General features: G+C 39.3%; 1 long non-coding RNA gene across 2 annotated transcripts; it reads right to left on the bottom strand.

Moving 5' to 3' along the window:
* Positions 1 to 2,024: 2,024 nt before the first annotated feature.
* On the bottom strand, positions 2,025 to 7,288 carry LOC311430257. Of its 2 annotated transcripts, XR_014688642.1 has the most exons (4): positions 6,984 to 7,286; positions 6,721 to 6,784; positions 5,825 to 5,844; positions 2,025 to 5,739 (listed from the first exon to the last, which is right to left on the bottom strand). It is a non-coding gene; the product is annotated as an uncharacterized lncRNA (long non-coding RNA). The 2 variants fall into 2 exon arrangements; XR_014688641.1 differs by lacking the exons at positions 2,025 to 5,739; positions 5,825 to 5,844 and adding an exon at positions 6,004 to 6,617 and having other exon boundaries at positions 6,984 to 7,288.
* Between the last annotated feature and the right edge of the window lie 6,616 nt (positions 7,289 to 13,904).

The raw sequence follows: 13,904 nt of genomic DNA, 5'->3' as shown, positions 1-13,904 counted from the left end.
TTATTTTTTATTTTATTTTATTTTATTTTATTTTATTTTATTTTATTTTATTTTATTTTATTTTATTTTATTTTATTTTATTTTTACCTGGGTAGGTAATGATAGAACAAAGGGGAATGGTTTTAAACTAAAAGCGGGAAGATTTAGATTAGAGGTTAGAAGGAAATTCTTTACTCAGAGGTTGGTGAGGCACTGGAACAGGATGCCAAAAGAAGTTGTGGAGAATCCCTCCCTGGAGGTTTTCAAGGACAGGTTGGCCAAGGCCCTGGGCAACATGGTCTAGTGGGTAACTGGGTCTTTTGTTTCCTTCTGGAGAGAGTCCACAATTTCCCTAGACTTCTCTTTATCACTGATGAACCTATGCTGTCCCTCCAACAAATATGAGTGTGGTGGAAGGCCGCCATGAAGACCAGGTCTTGCGAATGTGAAATCATTCTATACATCATCAAACATTCTAAAAATGTTTATTATATTTATTAAGAAAAAAAAAAAAAAAACTATTTCCATACATATGTTCATCTTTATGTACTATTGATTTTATTTAAACAGTTGCATATTCCTTTTAAATTTGCACCAGGTTTTCTGTAAATCTGTAAGCAAAGCTCTTTCAAATGCACCCTCACAATCTATTCCAATTATTTGTGAAACTTAAGCTTGATAGAATAATCACTGGTGTTACATCTTCCATTCATCCCTGAAGACCATTTGGTCAGTCAGTTGAAACTGGTAAAAAGTTGTGGGATTTACAGACACATAAGTAGTACTTGCTTTCATAGGAATGTATCCCTTCTATTCAGAAATAATTTAGGTATCAAGTAATTTAGGTAACAAAGAAAAGCAATGTATTTAATGTATTTTCTTTTTTCTTTTTTTTTTTTTTTTTTGACTGGAGACCCAAAAACTTTCATCTGAAGTGTTGAGCTTAGCAAGCAATAACTTATTTTTGTATCCAGTGAATTTAAATAATAGTTTAGGGAAACTGCTTTTGAACTGATGAATGAAGGTAGGAAACATCAGTACCTTTCATACAAAGATCATAGCTATATGTATTTGGGTGTCATGGTCACTAGTGTAATCCATAGGTACTTTCAACTCTAATTTAAAGAATTCTGAATTAGAGTCTAATTTAAAGTCTAATTAAGTCTGAATAAACTTTTTTTTTTTTTTTTTTTTTTCCTCCACTGCAAATGAACAATTATATTGAGGATTGCTCCTTCCCATCTTAAGACTGATTTGTGAGATAAAGTAGATAAATTGCTCCCCAGATGTGCTTATTTCTCATTATTGATTACAAAGGGAAGTGATTGCCTAAGACTTAGGCCTGATTTTCAGGTGTAGTAAATCAACTGAAGTGAAACCTATCCTAAGTAAAGAACTTCAAGATACATGGTTCCAAAAAAAAAAAAAACAACCAACCAACCAACCAAACAAACAAACAAACAAAAACTAATTTATTAATATGTGACAAAATGAAATCTCTTTTTTGTTATATTCTCATTTCACTTCCTCACATTAGGCAGACCATTCTTGAGGACAGACCAGGATAAGAACCTTTGAGATTCTCCATCAGTGGGACTTGAACACAAATGCAGCATCCCATCTCTGTATGTGATATTACTACAGGAAACTGAGGTATTATTTCTGCTTATATTATTTGTCTTTCCCTTCTTCATTATAGATAGTTCATCTTAAGTGTCTTTAGGGTGAAATTCTAAAACTCAGTGTATCTTTGCAGTGTTTGAAGAAAGAAAAGGATTTTAATCTATTCCAAAATGAGAACTGTTACCATTCTGATTTGTATGGCTTGTCTTTTGGGGGTAATATAAATGTAGCACACTTTGAAAAGTCTGTAACTCCATAATAATAAAGGGATATATTTTTTTTAATATTTGCATTTTAAGTTATGTCAAGGGTTCCCAGAGTAAAAGAGTGGGTATGAAATCTAAGTAAATTAATTAAAGTTCCTTTAGTAAAATGATCCACATTTCCCCAGAGATATATTTCCGTATTTTAATACAAAATCATCCTGCAGTTTAAAAATAAGAAACTACAGCTTGGTGGTAATTTACAACTTAATAGTATATTGTGAGAGTAAGAACTTTACTGGAAACAATGATCAGTACAAGATACATGACTACGTTTGTCATGTGTTAACCTGCAAAATTCTCATCTGGGACATATTTTCTTATCATTATAGGTGAAATTAAGAACTCGGTAATTGTCAGTCTGAACTTTATTAGTATATTGCATATCAACAATTTACCTCCTTGTCTGCAGGTTAGGAGTCAGTCACTGTACAACAATACCCACATCTTATGTCAATTTTAACTGAAAATATGTTCGTCCTCACAATAACATTCACATCTCTGTTTGCATGCATAAATTTGTATTCCAAGACCATTTTCACCTGGGTACAGAGCACACATCCATGTTTTGTGTCAGTAGAAAATGAAAATGACCATGTTGGAGGAAGTTGTGGTGGTTTTACTTGGGTGGGCGGCCGAGCTCCACCACAACGGCTCTCTTACTCCCCCTTCTCAAAGAGGAATGGGGAGAAAATATGATGAAAAGGGCTCAAGGGTTGAAATAAGGACAGGGAGATCATGCAGTAATTATTGTGATGGGCAAAACAGACTCAGCATAGGGAGATAGCAAGATTTATTGCCTATTACTAACAAGCTAGAGAAGTGAGAAACAAAGGAAAGAAACCAAAAGCACCTTCCCCTCCCCATCCATCCTCTTCCACCTCCTCCCCCCGAGCGCGCAGGGGAATGGGGGAATGGGGGTTATGGTCAGTCTACAGTGCTTCTTCTCTGCCGCTCCTTCTCAGTCACCCTTGTCCCCTGTGCTGTGAGGTCCCTCCCACGGGATGCAGTCCTTGATGAACTGATCTGGCATGGGCTTCCCACAGGCAGCAGCTCTTCCAGAACTGCTCCAGATATGGGTCCGTACCACGGGGTCCATCCCTCAGGAGAAAACTGCTGCAACCTGGCTCCCCCACGGGCAGCAGCTCCTGACAGGTCACCTGCTCCTGCGTGGTCTCCTCTCCATCGGCTACAGGTCTGGCCTGGAATCTGCTGTGGCAGGGGTCTTCCACAGGCCGCGGCCTCCATCAATGCAGGTCCACCTGCTCCACTGTGATCTCCTCCACGGGCTGCAGCGTGGAACCCTGCTCCACCGTGGTACTCCATGGGCTGCAGGGGGACATCCTGCTTCACCATGGTCCTCACCACAACCAACAGGGGACTTCTGCTCCAGCGCCTGGAGCACCTCTCCCCCTCCTGACCTTGGCATCTGCAAGGTTTTTCCTCACTCCTCTCACTCTCACAGCTGCTGTGTGGCACAGCGTTGTTTTTTTTCAGAGGCGCAAAACAACATTGCTTATTGGCTTGGCTCTGGTCAGCAGCGGGGCCCTTACCAAACATGGGGCAGCTTCTAGATCCTTCTCAGAGAAGCCACCCCTATGGCCCCCTGCTACCAAAACCTTGCCACGTAAACCCACTACAGAAGTCCTAGGTGAAATAAAAACAAAATGCATATTTTTGGCTTTAAACTAATTCAGAGAACCACCAGGAAGGGCAGATATGTAGAAGGTAAAATGACAATGACAGAAAGAAAGAGCAAAAAAAAGTGAGAGATAAGCAGGGTAGGGGGAGAGAGAAGTAAAGAGAAATAATGGTAAAGAGGAGGAAAAAGAGGTAAAACTGAAGAGAAGGAGAAAAGGAGAATGGGAGAAAAGGAGAAAGAGTGAGCAAGAAAGAAAGAAATAAAAAAGACAGGTTATACAGTGCCTCAGAGTGTTTAGGTAGAATTGATTTTATTCTTGCTGTTGTTTATGGAAGAAGAATTTGAATACTGTATTATTTAATTATGCTATTAATATTCACACAAACAAACAAGTTTGTTTGTTTATTTCTGTTAGTGAAGTTCATAGAAAATAAACTTTGTACTCTAATGCAAATGGAATAGATAATGGAACAGATAGTTTTGGGTAAGATAAAGTTAATTTTCTTCATGGTGGATGGTATGTTGCTGTGTTTTGGAGAAAAATGATATTGACAGTACATTGATGTTTAGTTGTTGCTGAGCAGTGCTTACACAGAGACAAGGACTTTTTAGCTTCCATACTGCCCTGCTAGCGAGGAAGCTGTGGTTGCACAAGAACCTGGGACAGGACACAACCAGGACGGCTGGCCCAAACTGGCCAAAGGAATGTTCCGTAACAGATGACATTATGCAGAATAACAAAACCAGGGATGGTAGGTGGGGGTGAGAGTTGGGGGTGGGGGTAGCCACTGCTTGAGCACTGGCTGGCCATCAGTTGACAGGTGGTGAACAATGTATTGTGTTTGGTTTTTTTTTGAATATATATATATATATAATTATTAATAATTTTCCTTCCTTTTCTTCCTATTAAACTGTCTTTTTGTCAGTTCATGAATTTTACCTTTTTTCTGATTATCTCCATCACTCTGTGGGGGAGTGAATGAATCTCTATATGGTACTTAGCTGCCTGCCAGGTTAAACGACAACAGTTCTTATTTGTCTGTTTGAGCATACATTGGTCCATATTTCCTTAATGTAATTCTTATTCAAGTAGAAATAAGTTCTGTTTCTGCTGAACAAGAATGGGGAAGTTAGTCTTCTAATTTCTTAAAAAGAACATAATTATCAGAAGCCTAACACAGCCACATATACTGCTGAAATCAAGTAGCAGGTAAGACCCAGTGATAACTACACAATTTGTCTCATGATAGTTTTAATAAAAGTTTTAAATAATTTTAATAATTTCAGGGGAAAAGAGAGAGAGAGAAATCTGTCTCCAAAAAGTCTATAAAAATACAAATGCAAACTCTATCAGTAAATCCTGGGACTCTCTGGGCCTCAAGTTAATGGCACAGCATAGCAGTTTTCTTTTCTCTCTTACCCTCCTAAATAGACCAGCTATGTTCAAACTGCTACTGAGAATGATTCTTGACTCAAGATTTTTCTGGGAGAAAGGTAGCTGGCCTGAACAATGACTTACTACAGACTGTGCTATCAATTCTGTGGAATAGGTGACTGCATGTCAGTGCTCAAACCTATGCTGTATCCTATTAGATTAACTCTTACAGAAGTGTCTGAGAAATACAAGTTGCTTGGCTCACCATACTTTGGGCAGATTGTTATCCATAGCAATATCTACATGGCTAGGTAGTAAGGATCTAGACCTATATAAGTTTGAGTCCTGACAGATTTGACAAGTCTGCTGTGGTTTACACTATTTTTTTATTTTTTTTTTAAGAAGACAAAAGAACATTTTAATTTTATTTTATATGTATATATATATTTTTTTGAGAGCAGCGTTCCGAGATCTGGGCTGAATTACTTTCTTAAGTCAAAGTTTGTTTAAAACCTTAAACAGATCTTTCACTAATTGCAGTGTCTCAAAGAGGTGACTAAAATAAATGGGACTAATCTGGTCCCTGGCAGTCTCTTTCCTTCCTAAATCCTCCATGAATCTAACTGTTTAAATGGTTCAGTGTTCTACTGCAGATTTTCTATTCAGTAAATTGTGTAAAATAAAAAAATGCAAATGTAATTGTGTATATTACCTTGTAATTACCTCTGTGTAGTTTCCACTCCATTAAATCTCTTCATATGATTCAGAAATTTTTCTCATTTCATGAAGCTCATCAAGGTGGAACTTTGACACTAATGAAACCTGTTCTGCTTCAGTCCAGTTTTCCTAGGTGGTGACTTGAAAGGACCAAATTATATTTTAACATGCTAAAAAGTTTCGTACAGTGACAAATGTATAAAAAAAAATGTATATTCAACTTACTCAGAAGCTGGTTTTAGAAACTGGAGAAGATACATATGGCAGTGATGGATGATGAATTCAGTAGGAAAAAAAAAAAAGACATAATAATTTCAAAGACTGAAAACAGTAGTTAAAAAAATTCATGCAAGAGTTGCAGTGTTAATTCTTTAATAGTAGGATAAATAAGCCATTACAATAACTTGCAACTGGAAAAGCACATTTATTGAGTATATAATAGTTCTAAATGTTTGAGTTGTAACACCATGCGGTTTAGCAGCTGGCATGGGTTAGTCCTGGTTGACAACAGTGTCAGCAATTAAGTTAACTCTGTAGAATAAGGAAGTAATCTACATGTAGTTTATGAATGGAGGAACACCTCCAGGATGAACAGCCTGTCAATCACTGTGAAAGTTCTGACTGCTTGGAAAACTTTCCCAGGGCAAGGAGAGGCAGATTGTGAGAGCAACTGATGGAAACAGCCAAGTTTTAGGCACCACAGGAACATGACGAGGTCAATCAAGAATCATGTATTCTCTACCCAATCCTACCAATGATGGCAAACAAACAGAGAATGAGTTAAGAAGTCCAGGGACTTGATGTTCCAGCCCAAGGACCATTCACTGTATGGCTGGGACTGCAACACTGACCACCTCCAAACTTTCTTCTGGATTGTGGCACTTGCCTCACAGGACAGGGAACTCACATAGTTTCTAAAACTATGCATATAACTGTGGTTCAAGTGTTTTGGTATCCAAGTCTCTGAGCTGTCCGTTGGTGTCAACAGTGGGATAATGATTACATGAATCACAGCTAACTGTTGAAAAAGGAACAAGAAAGACTATGTGGTTTCTGCATGAAAGGATGAAGAGTACCCCTTAAAATGATGATTTTATTGAATTATTGATGAATGCACGTACCTGTTGGAAGCTGAGGGTAGAGAATCCTAGAGTACTGGAATACCAACTTCAGGAAGTATTCAACCTGTATAAGGGAACAGGAAAAAAACAGTTCAACCTTAGCATGGTGTTGTGCCTTTGCACACAAGATTTTAGTAGAAAAAGTATAAAAATTGAAAATGCACGTATTAGAAAACGGTAACATGTTAAGAGAAGCACTGAGAATTGCCCACAACAGCTGTGACACAGAGCAGAAAGGTACAGAGAGCACAGCAAGGACTTACCCCAAAGTGGAATTGTCTGCCAAGTGAAAAAGATGGCATCCCTGATCTCTAAGATCACTAAGGTATGTTCTCCTGAATGGAACCTGAAGCACTGGGCCAGAAACATCTGGTCTTTCTTCTCCTTCTCCTTTTCCAGGGATAAGGGGGGTTTTTGACTTGTACTGGGTCTAGCTGGAATGTTAACTTTCCCGGCAGCAGCCCATACAGTGCTGTACTCTGTACTTGTAGCTGGAACAGCAGTGTTATCCCACCAGCGTTTTGTCTACTGCTGAGCAGCAGTGGCACAGCATTGGGCCTTTCTCTAACCCTCCTAGGGGGTGGGCAAAAAAGTGAGGAGAGAAACATCACTATGGCAGCTGACCTAAACCAACCAAAGGGATATTCCATACCATGTGATGTCACACTCAGCAATAAAAGGTGGAAACAGGAAGAAGAGGGGAGGGGTGGGCTCTCGTTGAGAAGACGTCGGTCCTCCTCTCGAACACCGGCTGCGTGCGTTGAGGCCTTGCTTCAAGGACGTGGTCAATCATCGCTCATTTGTGGGAAGTAGAGAGTAATTTCTTTCCTCTGCACTTCCATATAGCCTTCATTTATTTTGTTTGTTTGTTTTCCTCCCTTCTTTTTATTTTTCCTTTTCCCCTCCCTTTTCCCCTTTCCCTTTTTATTTCCCCTTAGTTAAATTGTTTAGTTCATGGTAGTCTTTATTTAATTATTATAATTATTTCCCTTTAATTAAATTATCCTTATCTCAACCCGTGAGTTGTTCTTTGCTTTACTTCTCCCCCTCCTCATCTAAAGGAGGGGGAGTGAGAGAGCGGTTGTGGGGTTTAGCTGCCCAGCACGGTAAAACCACCACATGACTTGACAAAGGGAAGGGGATAGATTCCATCACAGATATTTTAAATATTTAAATATATTAAATAAGTATAAATATTTAAATATATTAAATAAGTGTGTAGGGGGGGAGCACCAAGGGCTTGCTGAGTATGTGGCCAGGGGAACAAGATAAGGCCTTCAGGCTACTGCAATTAAGCCTTACGATCACAGTGGCATTTCAACACCTGTCCTTATCAGGTCTGTGAGAGCTGACAGGGTAAGGAGTGATCTTGTGGTTTCCACAGTGGAAGAAAGTCATGCAATTCATAAAACTATATACATCTGTAATTAAATGTTTTGGTATCCAAGTCTATTTATCCTTCACACTGTCGTTTGGGTTTAAACTGTGACAGAGATGGCAAGGGTGTACATCTCCTCATGTCAGTAGTGTTTTGTGTTTCTGAATTGGAGTATAGCTATAATGTTATTGCCACATTCCAGTTTCACTCATTATTAATATTTTTGCCTCTAGTTACAGATTAAAAAGAAATTAAATAATCATTATATTGATGTTCTGTCTGAAGAGCTGCTGAAGCTGAATGCCCATTTAGTCTCTTCCATCTTTCAGTCAAAATTCATTCACGTGTGCTGAACGTTCTCAGATAAACACCAGCTTGTATTGGGATCTCTGACCAACATCAGAATTAAGTCTTAAAATACTGTGAAAACAGATCTAAGATCTTGAACCACCAAGAACTAAGCACACAGCATTTACTTGAAGTCAAAGTGAATACATATCAATGTTCCTTGCTTAGATTCTGCAGTTTATTGTCTAAAACCAGATGGAACAAATCTGAAACTTGATATCAATGAACCTATTTATTTCAGAAAGAGTTTAAATAATCCACTGATGTTAAAAAGCCAAAACCTCATCATAATAGTGTCCTTTTCCTACATCTGTGTTGTGAATTTAGAATGAAGGCAATAAATAGTGGGGACTGCTAGCGTTAGGTAGAGGTTGGACTCGATGATCTTGAGGTCTCTTCCAACCTAGAAATTCTGTGATTCTGTGAAATCATGGAACTCCAACAAGAAATCCCAAGGAGCTCTTATGAATGTAAAGTTGAGATCAGCCCATGGGCTGGTCCCAGCTCAGCAGAGCCCATGACTGGGAATGATTCCCAGTCTTATGGCATCACTGAGGCAGGGAATCATGGACTTGGGCTAAAGCTGAAATCATAGAATTATAGAATGGGTAGGGTTGGAAGGGACCTTAAAGATCATCTAGTTCCAATCCCCCTAACATAGGCAGGGATGCCACCCACTAGATCAGGTTGGCCAAGGCCCCATCCAGCCTGTCCTTGAACACCTCCAGGGATGGGGCATCAACAGCTTCTCTGGGCAACCTGTGTCAGTGCCTCACAACCCTTACAGTGAAGAATTTCTTCCTAATGTCTAGTCTAAATCTCTCCTCTTTTAGTTTAAAACCATTCCCCCTTGTCCTATCATTATCTACCTGTGTAAAGAGTCATTCTCCATCCTTTTTATAAGACCCCTTTAAGTACTGAAAGGCTGCAATGAGATCACCCTAGAGCCTTCTCCTCTGTAAGCTGAACATCCCCAGCTCTTTCAGCCTTTCTTTATAGGAGAGGTGCTCCAGCCCCTTGATCATCTATGTAGCCTTCCTCTGGACCTGCTCTAACAGGTCCACAACCTTCTTCTGTTGGGGGCCCCAGACCCTACAGTGCTCCAGGTAGGGCCTCATAGGAGAAGAGCAGAGGGGGAAAAATCACCTCCCTTGACCTGTTGGCCATTTCTCTGCTGATGCAGCTGGGGATACAGTTGTCCTTCTGGGCTGCAAACATGTACTGCTGGCTCATGTTGAGCCCTTTGTCCACCAGGATGGCTCCTGGGAAATGGTCAGGGTTTGGAGGAGAATGTGGCTCCTGGGCCAGTGGTCAGGGGTTGAAGGGAAGCCCAGGTGGAGGGGAGTCAATACCAGAAAGATCCATTACAGCACTCAGGGCCTGGAAATTTACATTAAAGATAACTATGCATGCAGAGCAAATATTGGAAGATAAGCATGAAAAGAAGTCTTAAAGTAAGACTTCAAGGGTATGATCCTAATTGCACAGATTTTGTCTTATGTTTGCATTTTCCTGAATGTATTTCCTCACTTCAAATTGGAATTGTCCAACATAAAAACTTACACATTCCATTTTATCTCTTGATAGAACTGTCTGAAAATCTTTTTAAACTGCTTCCGACTCCAAGCGTCAATGTGAGACTAGCATAGTTAGCAGCTCCATCTGTAGTACCATGCTTAATATTGGAAGAGGTTGTTTTTTACTTTGTCTTTGATTTTTTTTTGCTGTTGTTTAGTTGATACTTATTATTTTATTTATTTATTTTTCCATAGCACTTTATTTGTTGACATTCATGTAACTTACTGCTTTGGCAGAACTCAGAATCACTGTTTGTAGTATCAAAGCTGTCAAAGGAAGGTTAGCACTTCAGTGGAAATACAGCAGAAACATGGACAAACCAGAGATGAATTTCACAATACTGAGACAGCTGAACACTGATTGAAAGGGCATGCCAGTAAAAGCATAAATGGCTCATAGATTTGTGCTGAGCATTTACATATCAAGGAAGTCTGTTGGTCGAGTTAATGATGATACTTTCCAATTTCATTCTATTGATTTATCTTTATATTGGTTTATCTACTTTATTACCTAGAGGCATTAGATAATGTGGATTAAAAAAAAAAAAAAAAAAAAAATAAGGCACTTAGGTACTATAGCCCTATCCTTGTATTATGCTCCTTATTGTATCTTCAAGGAAGATCATGTGTCAGAACAAATGGCGGAAGCAAAACACCACCACAGAAAATCTGGGAGTAACAATGCTTAACACAAGAATAATTCTTTCTGTAACTTTGAGTAGTAGAGATGAAATGCAAATATCATGCCCTATTTGCTGAAAATTAACATTTTAGTCTACCCAAAAAGCTCACTCTAAAGGCTCACAGAGGAAGGGTGGATTTATAGATCTAACAGTTTCTAGAAAATAGTGACAATTCTAGGAGATATTTGTAATTTAGGAATTTTTTCCCTAGGGAAAAAAAAAAAAAATCAAATCAAATCAGATTTTGCTTTATCCTCATTTAATGAAAAAAGATACTTAGAAAAAACTCTTCTCTTTCACAGTCAGAATAAGTTATGTCCACATGCTTTACGGGAAACACAAAAGTACATAACTACTGTCAGTAAAGGACACATCAGATATTCTGTAATGTCACCTTCTTTAAATTGAAATTCTTTAATTTATATTTGCTGCTAAATGAACCACAGAAACTTATTCGCACAGAATCACAGAATCACAGAATTGTCTAGGTTGAAAGAGACCTCAAGATCATCGAGTCCAACCTCTGATATAACACTAACAAGTCCTCCACTAAACCATATCACTAAATTCAACATCTAAACTAAAATATATCAAAATAAAATACAGGATAGATTTTGCCTACAAGCAGCAAATGGAGTATTCCATACTCTAAATTTCATGGAAGAAACTAGTCATCATTGCATTCTATAGGCATGACAGCAGTCTTGTTGTTATTTTTGATTAATTTGTTAAACCTGCTCAAGTTAAATCATGTTACAAGTTAATCCACAGTGAAACTGAGGACCAGAGCTTCCCCATCCCATTGCTATGACAAAATTTTAAGACAACAAAACTCAGGGTATAGATTTCTTATCTGCAGAATGAATAGATAAGAACAAGTGAACTCTGAACTACATCTTATGGTGCTGAAAAGTTGCAGCTTCAGACAATTCTGAGATTTTTACATGAAAGAAAATGTAAGAAAATCCCACAGTATTCTCCTGAAGAAGCTGGCATCCCATGGCTTGGACAGGTACACTCATTGCTGGATTAAAAACTGGCTGGAAAGTGGTGGTGAATAAAGTAAAATCCAGCTGACCAACAGTGGTGTTCCCTAGGGGTTGGTGTTGGGGCCTGGAGGTTTTTTCCAACCTTAGTGATTCTATGATTCTATGGTAAATATTGTACAGTGAGTGCCAGCACACTGAGACATTCACCAAGATACTTTATGGTTTTACAGTACAGATTTTAAAAATTGCTAACAAAATAAAAATAAATAAATATATAAGTAAATAAATGCAAAGAACCACAAACACACACAAAAAAAGCAAACATTAAGGCTATCTTAAGACAGAGTGACTACTGACCATTTGTGTTCTATACAAATGTAAGTTTTTAATGTAAATTCTTGAGCTCTGCTTGCAACGGGCTACAGCTCTCTTTTCAAGTAGATGCTTTCACTACAGGTTAATATGATGTTACATATATTTTTTCTTCATGTGGTCCCATAAATCACAAGGCCAATCCGCAGGAGGAATAAGATCCAATTCCTCCACTTCAAGCCCTTACTTTTCTTATTGTCAGTGTCATATTGAGGATAATGTTTAATACAGAGGTTTGAATACCTGGTTGATTCATTAAAAAAGTGTGAACGCAGCACAGACAAGATTGCATTTCTTATAGGCAAGTTGTGAATCTCATTGGGTGGGATAAATCTCACTGTAGAGGTCTAAAGTTTACTATCAAGGTCACTGTCAGCTGTCCTTTCATAGCCAAAGAAGAGAAATAGGCACCAACAGAGTGCCATTTATCATCTGTATTTCTGATTCTATTTTAGAGTGAGATGAACCACATCCTGGAAGTGCCTTAAATTTCCTAAAAGACTGAAGATTTACTGGCTGACTGAGGGTCAAATACCAGAGCCCTTTTTTAGTGGTTGAAGAATTTTCTGTGTTTAGTTTAGTTTTGTTCTTATTTATTTATTTATTTATTCTTTCCCAAAGACATTCCTTGAAGACTTAAAATCTTTTGAGAAAATAACCGATAGCAAATATTATTAAAATCATAGAACCATAGAATCATTAAGGTTGGATAAAACCTCCAAGGTCACCTGGTCCAACCATCCCCCCCATACCAATGTCACCCACTAAACCATGTCCCTAAGCACCATGTCCAACCTTTCCTTAAGCACCCCCAGGGATGGTGACTCCACCACCTCCCTGGGAAACCTGTCCCAGTGCCTGCCTGCTCTTTCTGAGAAGAAATTTCTCCTAATTTCCAACATGAACTACCCCTGGCACAACTTGAGGCCATTCGCTCTAGTCCTGTCACTAGTTACCTGTGAGAAGAGGCCAACCCCCAGCTCCCCACACCTTCCTTTCAGGTAGCTGTAGAGAGCAATAACATCTCCCCTGAGCCTCCTCTTCTCCAGACTAAACAACCCCAGTTCCTTCAGCCACTGCCCATAGGACTTGTGTTCCAGGCCCTTCACCAGCTTTGTAGCTCTTCTCTGGACATGCTCCAGGGCCTAGAAGTCCTTCTTGTAGAGAAGGACCCCAAACTGAACACAGCACTTGAGGTGCAGCTTCACCAGAGCTGAGTACAGAGGGATGATCACCTCCCTAGTCCTGCTGGCTACACTATTCCTGATACAAGCCACAATGCCATTGGCCTTCTTGGCCACCTGGGCACACTGCTGGCCAATGTTCAGGTGAGCATCAAACAACACCCCCAGATCCTTTTCCTCTGCACATCTTATTAGCCACTGTCCTCCAGATCATTAGCACTGCATGGGGTTGTCATAGCCAAAGTGAAGCACCTGGCACTTAACCATGTTGAACCTCCTATTGGTCGCTGTCTATTGATCCAACCTGTCCAGGTCCCTCTGCAGGGCCTTCCCACTCTCTAGCAGATCGACTGTTCTGCCCAACTTGGTGTCATCTGCAGACTTACTGAGGATGCACTCAATTCTCTCTTCCAAATCATCAGTAAAGATATTAAAGAGGATGGGCCCCAACACCAACCCCTGGAGAACACCACTGGTGACCGTTCAGCAGCTGGATTTAGTATTGCTATGGGTTACAATAGGAGGTATATGCATCTTCCTGGTAAATACCAGATGAAAGTTGCCACTTCTGCTAACCTTCTTCCATATTTTGCAGCTCATCGTTAAGTGCTCCATTGTGTACCTGGTTTCTCTTGGCCTTCCCATAAAAAACT

Source organism: Aythya ferina (assembly GCF_964211825.1).
Source record: "Aythya ferina genome assembly, chromosome: 1".
NCBI classification, from domain to species: Eukaryota; Metazoa; Chordata; class Aves; order Anseriformes; family Anatidae; genus Aythya; species Aythya ferina.
The sequence above is the reverse complement of the archived record's forward strand: the minus strand, read 5'-3'. Positions and strand labels throughout refer to the sequence as shown.